Below are 16,998 nucleotides of genomic sequence, written 5' to 3' on the forward strand. Positions count from 1 at the left end.
TGAGTGTAAAATTCTTTAACAAGGTGAGACCTAATAGTCTCTTAAGCTTTTAATAGGGTAGACCTCTCATAGGGTAGATCATGTTTTATGATCAAACATTCTAACCCTAACATGTCAACTTTATTGTTAAAATAGTGAAGATTTGTGGGTTTTATCCCCACCCTGTAGTGCCTACCCCTAGTTCACATTTTGTTTTAATTGCCAAACTCTTTTAGGCCAGTTTTATACTTGATGTTTAGTAGCATTACTTTCAGATTATCAGATGTTGTTTTACACTCAATTTATTATATGATGAGATGACTTGGTACTCTATATTTCATGCATGTATGATGATTATTCAATGTTTTCAATTATCGATGATGATTAGTTAGATGGTTTATTCTTACATGTGCTTTCTTATGGATACTTACCCCATACTGCATGTGTATGGTGTGCGTGTTTGTTTTCTTTATGTATGGTGTTTCTGATGTGGTTAAGGAAGGGAGTCGTAGTCACCTGCTAGTCAGGATCTACACGATGCACCACTTCCTGCCATTGTCTGTTTAGCTTAGAATATTGTGTCTGTACATGCGTGGATTTTATGCAGGTTGCAGGTACCGGGTATCGACTTCCCTGAATTGCCAGGATGAGCGTACCCTATCGCATTATCTCAATGGTAAGAGAGGGGAGATAAACTCTTAAATCCAATTCCTAAACCCTTTAGCCAATTGTCCTAATTGATAATTAGGGCAAGTATCTGAGTTAAGTACCCTCCGAATGCATCAAATGCTGTTATTTCGTGATTATAACCCTTTTGTTTGATTTAGTATGTATTTTTCTATGATGGGTTTTCGTATGTTGCTTTATGAGTCCTTGATGTATTTTCTATTAATTAAGTTTAATTAAAAGGATTAATTAATGATTTAATTTAATAGAAAATTATTATGATATTTTAATATTTAATTATATTTAATTAATTGAGAAATTAATTAAATAAAAAGAATTAAATTTGGAAATAAAAATTTTAAGTATAATTTTAGAATGTGATAATAATTATTTAATTTAATAATAATATATATTTAGAGTTCATTTTTAAATAAATGCTAAATATTATTATTAATTGAATTAATAAATATTTTATCAATTAAAGTTTCTTAAATAAATTAAAAGTGGGAAAGATATTAAATTATTAAAGTTTTCTAGATCGCATGATCTAAGCATGAGTTTAAATATAAAAGAAATTAATTAAAACGATTAATTAATGATTTAATTTAATAGAAGATTATTATGATATTTTAATATTTGATTATATTTAATTAATTGAGAAATTAACTAAATAAAAAGAATTAAATTTGGAGATAAAAGTTTAAGGATAATTTAGAACATTATAATATTTATTTAATTTAATAATAATATATTTAGAGTTCATTTTTAAATAAATGCTAAATATTATTGTTATTTAAGTTAATTAAATATTTTATCAATTAAATTCTAAAATAAATTTAAAAGTGAAAATATATTAATTATTAAAAGTTGTAAGATTGCATGATGCGAGCATGTGTTGGAAATAAAGAAATTAATTAAAAAGATAAAATAAGAGGAAATTATAATATTATTTTAATCTCATAAAGTGCGCATGGGATTAAAAGTAATAAAGATTAAAAATAGAAGTCAAGTGGAATATTAAATAAAGTTATTTAATGATTCATTTAATATGCATTAAAAAGATAAAACAAAGATTAATAAAAGATAATTTTGGAGTTAACTCAGTTGAGCAAAGAGTCTTCTCGGGTAAACGCACAATTAGTGCCCCGATTTGAGGAGAAGACTCCTTATCACAACTTTGGGGGTTCATTTTTGGGGGACACGAATTTGGACCGTGAATTTTGGGAGACAGGAATTTTGGAGAGAGTTTTTGGAAGCAAATTTCAGAAGGAGAATTCTAGGAAAGATTTTCAGAAGAAAGTTATTGAAGAGGAGTGAGTTCTCTTACAGATTTTGGGGATTGCGTATTAGCATCAGGTTCAGGTAGGGTCTGGTATTTTGACCCCTAAATGATTTAAGAAGTTTAATATGTTCTGTCTACTTCGTGATTGTAAGAATCTTGTCTTCTTGAATGTATCATTTCTTCATTCTGGATCTTTTGCTATTCGATTTCATTTGTAATCTAGATTGAAAAAAAAAAAACTATTTAGGAACATCCTTCAATAAAATTAAATCGGGATTTAGGATTGTATTAAAATAGAGAAAAGAGAGAATTGAATTGGGGAGAGTTTTGAGATTAAAAAGAAAATTCGAAGGGTTGGAATTATTTTTCTCTATTAGATTGCAATTGTTAATGTTTAAAAATAAATAAATAAATAAATAAATAAATAAATAAATAAATAAATAATAATTATAATTATATTTATATATAATTATATAATTTTATTTTATTTATTTAATATTAATCTTTAAGCAAAAAATTATATATATATATAAACAAAATCATTTAAGCAATATATATATATATATATATATATATATATATATATATATATATATATATATATATATATATATATATATATATATATATATATATATATATATATATATATATTGTAAAGTCTAAATTTTAAAAAATAAATTTAAATAATAAAAAAAAAAAATAAAAAAAAAAAAAAATAAAAAAATAAAAAAAAAATAAAAAAATAAAAAAATTAATTAATTGTTTGGGGAGGCGGGGCCATCACCCCCCCACCGCCCCTTCCTTTGATGTCGCGTCGCAGCAAGTACTGCTGCGACAGCAGTACTGCTGTGGCAGCAGGTACTGCTGACGCAACAGTACCTTGCTGCGGCAGACCGAAGTCTGCTGGCCGGCGGGCCTAAAACGTTGGCCGACGGGCCTAAAACGTTTTTTTTTAATATAATACGTTTTTTTTTTAAAAGACTTTTAGGGGTTAGTTTTTTTTTTTGGTTTTAATATGATTTTTTAATTTTTATTTATTAAAAATAGATTATAATTAATACAATTTATTAAAAATAGTATTATTAATAAATTGTATTTAATTTCTAGAAATAAATTAGTAATGCTATTAAAGTTAGTTTATAATGAATTAAAATTATTAATTATTCATATTGTTAATAAATTTTTTATTAATGTATATTAATAATTAATTAAATATTATTGATATCATTTAAAATTTAATTATTAACTTAATTAGAATCAGTTGAATTAAAGTTATTATTAATAAATATTATTTGATTATATTGTAGATTTGGATTATTGATTTAATGGAGGTTATTATAGAAATGGGTTAATTGTAAGGGGTAGTTGCGAAAACTTAGTTACTTGAAATAGACGTTAAACTGGAACTTAAATCTTACCTTAACTCAACAGTATATTATCGTTCAGATCCAACTGTGTGATGACTTTGTTTTTTCTATGAGATTATTTTGTTGTCTATGTTTTGAGGTTTTGGGGTTTGTTCTAGTATTGACCAGTTTAGGTTGTTACCAGAGGCTCGGGGTTGTGAATGTGATGTCATGATGATTTGGTCTCGATCTTTCTTAACCTGACCATGGTAATGTGATGGAGTGCTCTATGACATGTTTGCAATTACTGTTTGTTATTGCTTTCTAAGTTTCTTGGCATGAAGCTAAAGTGTATGTATATAAGATACTTGACTTAACCATTTTTGAGTCTCGATCAGTTATATTTGATAACCATTTTGGAGTCTCGATCAGTTATATTGGATAACCATTTTTGAGTCATCGATCAGTTATATTTGATAACCATTTTTGAGTCTCGATCAGTTATACTTGAATTGCTTTTCGGTCGCTTGAGAGGATTGAAGTGTTTGTTAAGTTCTTGATGATGTCATGTGTTGACTTGACCATTTTGGAGTCTTTGATCAGTATTTTGATTTATCATTGATGCCTTCAGTTGCTAATAGAGAACTGTTGTGATCATATGATTATTATTTGATGCTTACCTGTTGCTCATGAAGAACTGATGTAATTTTGTGGCTTATCTTTTATGATGTTTTTCAGTTGCTTGTATAGGACTGAGGTGATTTTATTATGATTCTTTGATTTGTGATTTCATCAGCCTAGGGTAGGTTATCTATGTGTAGTGTCGGGAAGTGGCTTGCAATGGGGATTGGGGCCCTAAGAGGCTGCCTGGAGTAACCCATTGTAAGTTGTTTTAACAAGTGAAAACATCTCACCTAAATACTGACTTAAATGAACCTAATAAGATAATTGTATGTTCTCTCCCATGCCATGAGTGCTAGTACAGGCTAGGATGGGGTAGAGAGAACGCTTGGTTACGACCTTGCATTCTGCAGTATGCCTCATCAGTACGAGAGGATACTAGTGGCCGCAGGAATCACTAGGGACCCGGGATTCCTAAGGGATTGCTCGGGTAACTTCGACGTGACTTTTGTGATGACACTTTCTCGCTTGCATAGCAGGTTTCCTACGTGTCTTTGTGGTGCCTCTAGGTTTAGATGTCTTTCTATGTTGGAACCTTTGCGTTAGTATACTTTTAGGATTTCCCAGACTTAGAGAGTACTTGTGTTTTGTGTTTGATACCTTGTTTGGGACTTGAGACTATCTCCTCAGCACGGTGGGAGTGGACCATTTAGGTTCCACGCGGTCGGGTGGTAGTGCTTTTTACTCTTACCATTGAGATCCATCCGTGGTCACCGTGGCTGGAGCTTTCTTGGTTGGCATTTACCTTCACTATGTTCTTGGATTATTATGATGGATGGTTAGATGTTATGATAGATGTTTTATCATTATGGATGTATGGATGTATCAGGTATGTTATTAGTTTCATTTATTTTACTGTACTTTGTATCATGGATTTGAGGATGATGTATCTTTATCTTTACATATGTATATTCTTTTAAGCCTTTCATACCCTGTGACATGTACAGTGGATGATTGAGCATTCCGAATTAATTTGCCAAGAGGCATTCAGAGAAAATGTATATTATAGACATTGGACTTTCTGATTATTCTTTCATGTGGAGGTAGTAGTGTTAGACTTAGAATTAATTAAATTTAAATGTGACTCAACGTCTTGGGATCCTTAAGGAATGTAACTGGTTATGTATGTTTGTTGATGATTACATGTTATTGCTTCCGCTACTATGTGTTTGATGTGTATGTTATACATTCTTACTTTAAAAAAAAAAATGTTTAGCAAAATTAGTAAAACTTTAGGTTAATTCTTTTGGATCCCTTGGCGGGGCGTTACACACCCCAGTTTTAGCTTCATCTTGAAGTGTTTCTAGGTAACCAAATTATTGTGTTATGTGTTGAACTCTTTATGAATATGATGTATTTCATTTATGTTTCAGCATTTAAGTTTTAATGATAAATCTGAGAGATGAATTAGGTATGAATGAATGAAATTGGTTTTGAAGTCAAAAGTTTAAGATCCCGATTCACCCCCTGCCCCCCTCTTAGTATCTTGTTTTCCATATACTTATTCTAGAAATTGGTATCAGAGATCAATCATCTTATCAAGAAGCCTAATAGCTTGAGAGGATAAGATCATGGAGATAGAAGTGTATAAAATGGGAAAAATCATTAAGAATCAGATGATTGAAATCTAGATGGTGTTGCAGCAATTAGAAGTAGCAAAAGAGGAGTTAAGGAAAATCCTAAAGAGAAGGAGAGAGATAGCTATTCAGCTAAATGAAACCCAATACACAGAAGTTGCCACTGAAGGATTGTTGGATAGTGGAAATAATGGTAATAATAATGAAGGAATAGAAAAATTGCTAGAGAAGAATAGTACCCTAGTGAAAGAAGTAAAAGATCTCAAGAAAAAAACAAAAAATTCAATCAATTACACTTTGGGAAGTAATTGAATAGAAGAAGAAAGCAAGAAGACAAGATCATGGCTAAAGAAGAAGAAAGGAAGATGGCTAGTTGAATTGAAGAGAGATGATTTGAATTTCAAGAGCTTGTAAATAATAAGATGGACATGATAAAGCAATTAGTAATTGAAAATCAGGAAGCAAACATAAAAAATGTGGAGATCACAAATCTAAGGTTACAGAATCAGCAATTGAAAAGTGAGTTAATTCATGAAAAGGAACTCGTGGAGAGATTGAACAAACCAAATGAAACAATTTAGTACTTTGAAGACACGATGAAGTCACCTAGAACTAAGGACACCTTTGGACTTGGCTACAACAAGTGATCTTCATCAACTAAAGAAGGATAATCATCTAAAAGTAGGGAAAAAAAGAATGAAAAATCAAAAGGAAAACCTACATATCGTTATTGTGGAAAAATTGGTCATACAACCAACATTTAAGGAGGATTCTAACCCTACAATCTAGAAATGTGAGTGAATGAAGAAGGAAGAAGAGATAAGGACAAGTATATTTATGTGCATGTGAAGGCGTGAAGGCAAACTCTAAAAGTAGAGAAGATAAAGAGAGGTTAGAGAAGTGAAGGAATGAACATAGTTATCAGATCAGGAGTTCAAATTAGTGATACAGTAAAGATGAGAAGCAAGATTAGCTTGTAGAGAAAATTGAGGGTCAAGTACAAAAAAAGTTATTGTTAATTAAAATAGGGTAAATATCTTAACAAAGTGTTCCAACATACCTATGTAATCCTCCTACTAGAGTCCTTACTTCATTGTGAGAGTAAAATACTTTAACATGATGTGACCTAATAGTATCTTAATTTTTTAACATGGTAGACCCCTCATAGGGTAGATCATATTTTATAATCAAACATTGTAACCCTAACAGGTTAACTTTATTATTGCAATAGTGAAGATCTTTGGGTTTCATCCCCACCCTATTTTACCTTCATCTTGAGTACTTCTAGTTAACCAAATTATAGTGTTATGGGTTGAACTCTTATGGATGTGATGTATTTCATTTATGTTTCAAAATTTTAATTTTAGTGGTAGATCTAAGAGATGAATTAGGTATGAATTAATGAAATTGGTTTTGAAGTAAAAAGTTTAAGATCATGATTCACACCACTCTTAGTGTCTTTTTCTCATATACTTATTCCAACAATTGGTATTAGAGCTCAGTTCTCTTATAAGGAAGCCTAATAGCTTGAGAGGATAAGATCATGGAGATGGAAGTGTATAAGATGGGAAAAATCATTGAGAATTAGATGATTGAAATCTAGGTCATGTTACAACAATTAGAAGCCAAAAAAGAGGAGTTAAGGAAAACCCTAAGGAGAAGGAGAGAGATAGCTATTTAAATAAATGACACTCAATACATAGAAGTTGACATTGAAGGATTGTTGGATAGTGGATATACTGGTAACAATGACATAATTTCTAGAGAAGAATAGTGCTCTAGTGAAAGAAGGAAAAGATCTCAAGATAGAACAAGAAATTCAATTAGTTACACTTTGTGAAGCAATTGATCAAAAGAAGAAAGAAATGGAAGACAAGCTCATCAATGAAGAAGACAAAATGCAAATGGCTAGTAGACTTGAAGAGAGATCATTTGAAGTTTAGAAGCTTACAAATAATCATATTGACATGATAAATCAGTTATTAATTGCAAATTAGGAAGCAAATAGAATAGATGTGGAGATCAAAAATCTAAGGCTACATAGGAGCAATTGAAAAGTGAGTTAAGGCATGAAAAAGAACTCATGAAGAGATTGACCAAACCAAATAAAAAAATTAAGCACTTTGAAGACATGATGAAGTCACCTAGAACAAATGACACCTCTAGACTTGGATACAACAAGAAAACTTCATCAACTAAAGAAGGAGAATTATCTAAATGTGGAGAACAAATGAATGCAAAATAAAAAGGAAAACCTACATGTCATTACTATGGGAAAATTGGTCATAGACACTAGTACATTTGAGCTCATTTTTTGATGAATATTGGTCAAAATTTTGACCCAAGTTGGTCAAAAATTTTCCCATAGAAATTTTGACCAACTTATTGGTTGTTCAAAATTTTGACCAATATGTTGGTCGAAAACTTTTAAAATTCTTTCTGCAATTTCTACCAAGCATTGCTCAAAATTTTAACCAATGCTTGGTAGAAAATTGCCAGGGATTGGTCAAAACTTTCAAAACTTGAGCTATGATTTCTACCAAGCGTTGGTCAAAATTTTGACCAATGCTTAGTAGAAAACTATTAGGCATTGGTCAAACTCTTGACCAATATGTTGGTCAAAACTTTTAGAATTATTGGTGTGGTTTCTACCAAGTATTGGTCAAAGACCAATACTTAACAATTTTCTACCAAGCATTGGTTGAAATTTTGACCAATGTTTGTAGAAAGCACCCAAGCATTGGTCAAAATTTTGACCATTTCTTGGTAGAAAACTACTAAGCATTGGTCAAAATTTCAACCAATGCTTGGTTAATTTTTTTTTTGAGGCATTCTATAAAACAGTTCACATGCCTTGCCTATGATTTGACATTTTGCATGCATCCTGCAGTCTCTCATCCTAATGATGGATTACAAAGAGTGCTCTGAAACAATGATGCTAGAAAACACATAGAATGAAATCCAAAATGAACTTGCATTAAAAATGGATTGTGGAAATCTGATATTGTTAATTTTGCATGCATGTCTACCAGGACAATCACAACTTAAACATATATAATAGATTTATATGTTTAAGTTGTGATTGTCGCGATAGACATGCATGCAAAATTAACAATATTAGATTTCCACAATCCATTTGTAATGCAAGTTCATTTTGGATTTGATTGTGTGTGTTTTTTAGCATTATCATTTCAGATCACTCTCTGTAATCCATCATTAGCTGGATAAGAGAGTGCAGGGTGCATGCAAAATGTGAAATCATAGGTAAGGCATGTGAATTGTTTTATATAATGCCTCAAAGAAACTAAGAAATATTGAAATACTTACAAGGGTGTGAGGCACTTCATATTTTTTGATCGCACAATATGGTTTAAGAACTCCTCATTGATTAACTTGCACCACAGATTGACAATCTTCATCTTTGTTGTGGCTCCTATCCCCTATGTGAGTGCTGATGTAGAAGCCAAAGCAGAAAAAATAAGTGAAAGCATGTTGAATAAGGTTTCTAATCTCAACTTGGTCAACATTGTTAATTTAAGGGCTATGGACTGGGTAATTCTTCAATGTCCAAAAATTAGGGGTAGCATTGCATCCTCTTTAACTATTACATGTACAACCCTAGGAAGAAATAGGTTGCTGGCTGCTTCTTCTGGCCTAGAAGGATATGACTACAATAAAGACTAAGCTCAATCAAATATTCCCAAGTTCATAGTAGCTTCTACAATTTTAATTGATTAGCGTACGAATGCAAAACATAATTGTTTACCAAATGCATGTACTAGTGGAGTCAACCTCAAGCACTAGAAGAAAACTATATATATAATATATTCCATTTGGACACATGACAACAACAAAGATTTTGAGTTCATTTGAATATCCTTAGTTCAGTGCAGTAAGCTCAACAAAATGATTTAATTAAGCCAAAGTGAAACCCTTAGATAGGTTGCCATTTGTCTTGTGTCACAACAAGTTCAGACCAAAAAAGATATGACATCCCATCATTCCCTTGAATCTTTGGAGACAAATCTACGAATAGAAGCAAGCTTAGTAGATGCCTTCATGTATCTTAATTTCTTAACAATGCGACAATGTTAAAGCTCTATTATTTGCTTCCATATTTCTCTTTCTTGGTTGAAAATATTTGTACTTCAAGTGCATATATGTTTAAAAAGAATTAATCAGTGACTAAGGCAGAAAAAGATGTAAATGTATCCACTATGGATCCCTCCTTGTTTGAAATTCTTTGTCATCATAAAAATTAAACATAATAGGAACAACAATAAACACACAAATCCTCGTTGTTTTTCTATTTCATATCAATTATAGATAGAAAAGCCACTAGTCTATTCCCTGTGTTTTAACCAAGCACAAAGGAAAAACCATCATCCATACAGAATAGATACGATTGTTTACAAATTCTAAAACCTATAATATAATTCAATTGGAATTATAACTACTTACTCAATCGTCAACATTGGAGAAATTAACAAATTCCTTAAATGCTCCATGAAAATGAAATCTGCTAGAGAATAGTGATGTAGAAGGTAACCAAGTAGACAAAAATAAGGCTGATCACCCATATCAACTAGAATGTAGTCTAAAATAACTTCATCTTCACTTAGATTTATTGTTAATTTAGTGTAAGCCATTTTCTTTCAAATAATTGAAACTTCCCTCTAGTCATGTTACCAATTTCATAATTTAAGACAAGTTTCAATATCAAATTAGTTTTCAAAATATCAACACATTGTTAATGTGAAAGTATTTAAGCACTAACCTGACTTTTGTGCTTCACCATATATTGTTGTCTTTTCCTTTTTATTAGTAGTAATTTTAGGTTTTGTAGATGACTCCAACAAAGTCCTCTTCTTGCTAGCAGTCTCAACCTTTCATCAAGAAGGTCTTAAATGAGCTATAAGCTAGAATAAAAAAATGGAATAATACCTTGCCAAATGGAAACCTTCCAATCCATCATCATACCATGGGTGTCTTTTGATTCACGTCCTTGTCACTTTCATCTTCAAAAATTCTTTTGAATCACTGTCACTTCTTGTAAAACAATTAGATATTGGGTCACTTATGAAAACCTTGTACAATCCAAAAAAATATAATCTGCACAAGATATTAATGTGAAAATAGTATAAGATGAGGAACAGTATTCATTTTTGCATTACTACAATCTTTCATCAGTTTTAAATAAAAATGAACCAACACAAAAAAAATAGAGAATCAACCAAATGACAACTAAACAAATTTACATGTACACAGTATATTCCAACCAAAAAACAATGAATAGCTAAAAGACTAAAAGTCATCAAAACACATTCAATATCATTAGTTTCTAGGTAATAAGACTACATAAATATATAGAAGTGAAAATTTGGGTCAAACCTTACCTGAACACCAAACCACCCCTTTGCAATATCATCCTGAACGCTATCTAACTCATTCATCCATCCCCACAAGACCCTTCTATTCTTATGACTATCAAAAAATGTTTTGGATGCATAGAATTTTCCATTATCATATCTCAGTCCATATTTGTTGTTAGCACTTGTATTGTCTGGAACATACCTATGAATGTCTGTGAAGTAAGTCCCAATTGTATAATACTCAAATCTTGTTTCATTGAGGGATACCTTCAAGACATGTTTGATCTTAGGCCTAGTAACAAAAGTATCAAGACCATGCTTTCCCAATGGAGAAACATGATAAAAATTAGGGCACTCCCACATTCTTGTATTCTTAGAGGAATGGAGAGGGTGCTTCTTTTTGGTCTAGTGAACAAAATCATTGCTTGTGTAAAGAAGGGCTTTTCCATTAAGATGCTGATCTACCTTGTTTCCCACAAAAATTCTCCACCTTCCATATTTTCCAAGCCATCCAGTGGTTGGATCTCTGAAAGAGATCCCATTGAGTCCTTTCTCTGGAACAATAATGGTATTTTAAGGGATCTTCACCCATTCTATTAAGTAGGGATTAGATGGGTCTTTAGAAACAACCATATTTTGAACCCGTCTAGAGGAGTTGTCCCATCCTGTGTAAAGAATCACTGGCTTTTCTCTAGATAAAAGCGTAGCAAAGCTAGACTAGGAACCTTTTATGTCATACATTCACTTGGAATGATTGCGAAGTATAATGGCTTCCAATTAATTAGATCCTTCGACACACCATGCGCCCACACAGTGTTGCCCGATACTGCCCCCCGAGGATTGTACTAGTAAAAAAAATGGTACAAACCTTTGTAGAACATGGGCCCTATAAAACACATTGGATGTTATATTCATTTTCTTTTCAATTTTAGATGTGTCATTTACAAAAATCAAAACTTCAAAATGAAATTACCAAACCAATGAAGATGAACAAAAAAATCACCATTTGGATCTATTCATAGTTTGCAATCCAATGACAGACATTGAAAAGATCAAATAGAGAAAAACAATAAGATTAAAATGCCCAAAACACAAACTATATAAAAGATTAAACTTCAGAGTTATTTAGCTCGTTTGCAAAATAATTTGAGGAACTAAAAGAAAAGTAGAAGATTTCTAATCATTTTAAACAACCAAAAAAAAATGAATAGCTAAAAGACTAATATATCCATTGTCTTCATGCTGCGAGATAAATTTCCAACTTCGCATTCTCTCATATGTTTGTGGGAAATCTCAACCCTATATCAAAATAATGGACCATTTTACAGATTTCAATCTAGCTACATCTAGGTAGCTCTTTTATTCCTCTATCTTTTATCGATCCTCTTATCTTTTGAAAATTACTAGATCTCCCCATTTTTGCACAAAGACATAATGTGCTTGATTATTTGAATATAGGATTAAGATAGGGATGATGCTAGAAAAGGCTACAGAGTCACACTTTGTACCTTACAGTTGTACTTTTTAAAGAAGCTCCAAATCCCTTTCAAAAAAACCCATTGTGTGCATATCCTACAATGATTGTAATCTACGTGACCATGTTAGGTTGACACATTTTGTCAAACATTTTATGTGCTTTTTGTATGTTACCACATTTCACATACATGTCTATTATCCTATTCCCAACTCTACCATTTGATGAAAATCTACATTCGATTATGCTTTCATGGATGTCCATGCCATTTTTCAAAGCTCCCATTTTAGCACAAACTGGGGGATGCTAATGAGGTTTAACTAATTGAGTTAGATATTAGTTTATTGTACTTGTTCAAAAAGCTCCATAGATTTTTCAATAAGTCCATATTATGCATATCTAGATATTATTGTATTCCATGAGACCACTTTTGGTTGAGGCCATTCTTTGAAAAGTCTTAATACCTCAGTGTGATCACCATTTTTTGCATGTCCTACAATCTTTGCATTCTTGGAGACCATGTCACATTGAGGCATTATGTCAAACAATGCACATGCCTTCCCTATACTTCCATATTTTGCATACATGTCAATTTGGGAATTCCCAACAATGATATTAGAAAAAAATCCATTTTTTATTATGTTCAGATTGATATTCATGTCCTTTTTCAAATCTTCAATTTTATCACTAGTTGAGAGGATGATAGAAAAAATGAACTGATTGGGTTTGTTACCAATTTGTTGCATTTGACTAAAAGAATCCAAGAATTTTTCCACAACCCCATTTTGAGGACATCAAACAATGATTGCATTCCATGATCCCACATTTGGTTAAGGTATATCTCTAAAAATAAATAAAGCATCACCAAAACTACCATTTTGTGCATATCCCACAATCATTACATTCCATGGAACCACTTCTCATTTAGGCTTTCTGTCAAATAGTTTGTGTGCCCTCTGCAACCTTCTGCATTTTTCATACATATCCACTAGGGCACTCTTGATTATAACATCTAGAAAAAGTTCCTTTTTAATTGTGGTTTGATGGATATAGATGTCGTGTTTCAAATCTCCCATTCTAGAACATGTTGGGAGAATACTAGAAAATGTGATCCAATTCGGTTGAACACTTGCACATAGAATTTTCCAAAAAAATCTAAAAAGAATTTCCAACAAGACCACATTGTGTGTATCCATAATAATTGTATTCCATGAAACCACATTTGGTTGAGGCATTTTGTTAAATAACATTAGAGCTTCTTCCAAAAGACCATTTTGAGTACATCTAGCAATGATTACATTTTATGATATCAAATTTGGTTTAGGAATCTCTTTAAAAATCCCTAAAAGCTCATCAACACAACCATTTTGTGCATATTGTGTGATCATGGTAGTGCATGAAACCACATCTTGGTTGGGTGATTTATCAAATAATTTGTGTGCCTATTGTATACTTCCACACTTTGCATACATGTCCATCAAGGCACTTGTAACTAAATATTAAATAGATATCCATTTTATTTTATACTCTTGTCTAAATCCATGCCATGGTCCAAATCTTATGTTTTGGCACCAGCTGAGGGCACTGGCTAAACAACTGAAGATTTGCACCTTGACATGTAGTGCCTACCCCTAGTTCGCATTTGGTTATCATTGCTGAACTCCTTCTTGGGTATTTTCTATTAATTAAGTTTAATTAAAGATTTAATTAAGGATTTAATTTAATAGAAAATTAACGTGATATATTAATATTTGATTTGATTTAATTAATTTGAAAATTAATTAAATAGAAAGAATCAAGTTAGAAGAATTAATTTGGAGATGAAAGTTATAAGTTTCAATTTGGAACGTGATAATATTTATTTATTTATTACATATTTAGAGTTCATTTTTAAATAAATACTAAATAATATTATTATTTAAGTTAATAAATATTTTATCAATTAAGTTTCAAAAATAAATTTAAAAATGGAAAAGGAATTAATTTATTAATAATTTCATGATAAGTGCATGAGATTTAATATTAATAAATTAAATTGAAAAGAGTAAAGTGAATATTGAATAAATTAATGTGCATTATTTTAATATTTATTCACATAGGAGTATGCGGACTCTTGTGAGTTGTCATGTTGACAACAGAGGAGTATTGCACTCTAATTATGCACGTGTTGTCTACACTTAGGAGTTAGAGCATTATTTGAGCACGTGGTGTCTACAACATTCTAGACACCTCATCATGTTTATCTTCTTATCGTGGAAGTTATGTGCTTAGTTGTCATGCTTATCTCTTAGTTCTTTCTAGACACATTCTAGATACATCTTAGAGGCCTTTATAAACAGGCTCTCCTAGTGTATATGGACATTCTGATATGCATTTGAGAAGCTCATATGCCTCTACATGCTCATATGCTTCTACATGCTTCTAGTCACTTGGGGGTTCAATTCTTGGAGGAGCTGCGAACATTGGGGAAGGAAGGGATTTTACTAAAGATTTATGAGGAGTAGCGAATTAGCATCAGTGTCTAGGAAGGCACTCATGATTATTTCATATATTCTATTATGCTCTCTATCTTCCCGTCTTTGTCGTGTCTGCTGAATGACTATTGGATAATTCTTGCAATGAATGTTTATATTGTGAAAATTTGGATATGCGTATTGATTCTCTTTTTGTGCGAAGAAATCATGAGAAAACCCAATTAAAAAAAAAACCTCATTTCATTGATGAAAGAAATTAGTTTTAAATCAAGATTTGAGTTGGATCGAATTGAAAATTAAAGTTAGGAAACGTTTGAAATTAAATATGAAAATTCGAAGTTAAAAAAAATGGATGATTGGCTATAATTTTCTACCAGTTCATATTTTAAAATGATATATATATATATATATATATATATATATATATATATATATATATATATATATATATATATATATATAAACAAACTTCATTATGGAGGGGAGTTTTCTTCTAATTAAAGAAAACCATAATCGAAATTACGGATTTAATTCAGAGATGGAAATTATATTTATAAATGGGGAAGAAATTTGTTTTATATCATATATATTCTTGTTAATAAAAAAAAATTAAATGGAAAAAAAATAAAAAAATAAAAAATAGAAAGCCACTTAACCTACCCCACCTTACCTTTATACTATTCGCGGCTTCCTAATTCTGAAGCATGTGCGTGATTCACACAGTACTGCGATTGGTGGGGAGCGGTTTAATTAAAAACTATCGCACGGCTATGATAGGCTACATGGCTATTCATATGCAATACTCCAGCGATATTAAAATCGCTTAGGCCTCGTTTGGTCAGGGGAATACCGGGCGCGGAATAGGGTTTTCAGCGCCAAAATCAGGTTGTGAAGGAAAACGGTGGCGTCTGGTTCATCAAACGCATAATCTGGTTTCGGTTTCGTCTGCTAATTTCGTTCAAAAATTGGAAGAAACTTCTTTCAGCAAATAGGTGGTAGTTGAAATAAAAATCAGGTTTTGGATTTTTATGAATGCATTTGAATAAATCGTCAGGTCCGCTGAATGCGTTTGAGTTTTTATGAATGCATTTGAATGCGTTTGAATGGATTTGAAAATTCACAACCAAACAGTCCAACTATCTTCGTAAAATACATAACCAGATTTTCGAAAATCTGATTATCAGATAATCTGATTATGAGAGAAATTCATCTTCCCTAACCAAACGGAACCTTGAGACTTTTATCAGCTCTTTTTATTATATTGTAAGGTTTTCATATTATAAGGTGACATTAGTACAGCTGCCCAATAATTAGTTTTACGCAACAACTACAGTTTCTATGGATATTGATTGGCTTGAAAGTTCAGATTTTCTCAATCTTCCCATATCTCAGGCAGCGCCTCCTTATTATTGTGAATGCTTCTGAGAGCAAAATCTACTGTCCGCACAGAATTGCCTACCGGTACAGTATGCAAACCTGCAGCTTTGGCAACTACTATGTTGCATGTACTGTCATCAAGGAATATCGTTCATTTAGGATCTGCATTTGCTATTTTCAGCACAAACTCCATTGCCTCCAACCAAGGCTTGCAAAGATTAAGACCAGATTTGAGGGCAGTAGTATTATTGCCATTTTCTTGGCAGAGATTGGTAGTTTCTAAAACGTTATCATTGGCGAGTTCCCTAGAAGAGAGTTTGGGAGCTTCCAAGTCATTTGTGTTATTTAAGGGTTGGATGATGGTTCTGAACCAAGAACATATTGTTTGGCATGGCAGGCTGCAAGCATTGGTAGGAACAACAAAAATGTGGAGGAAAGGGCGTTAAATTGAGAACTACCAACCAGACATCACCAGTTTTCCTTTATCCTTCTGATTTAAATCTTGCATGAACTTTTTATTTAAAAATATTACCTATTTTTCTATGTGTGATGCATATATATACGTCTACATAATTATCTCTCACTTAGTTTTGATTTGGAATTATCAATGGACGATTTCCTTGTTAGTGAGATAACATTTAATATGAATACCTCCGTGGGTTGAGGATGTTGTAAAATTCAAAGTAAAGAAAGTAGAAGGAATTCCAAAATGTCATTAGATAAATTATTAGATAATTCTTGAATCTGGAATACTTTCAAAGAAACCA

At 31.6% G+C, this 16,998-nt stretch overlaps 1 pseudogene; it reads right to left on the reverse strand.

The window, feature by feature from the left end:
- Nucleotides 1-2,681: 2,681 nt before the first annotated feature.
- On the reverse strand, nt 2,682-11,787 carry LOC149562771 (beta-fructofuranosidase, insoluble isoenzyme 1 pseudogene; annotated as a pseudogene).
- Between the last annotated feature and the right edge of the window lie 5,211 nt (nt 11,788-16,998).

The sequence above is a fragment of the Cupressus sempervirens genome, chromosome 4 (assembly GCF_028749045.1).
Source record: "Cupressus sempervirens isolate cs-2001-9-10 chromosome 4, ASM2874904v1, whole genome shotgun sequence".
Taxonomy (NCBI): Eukaryota; Viridiplantae; Streptophyta; class Pinopsida; order Cupressales; family Cupressaceae; genus Cupressus; species Cupressus sempervirens.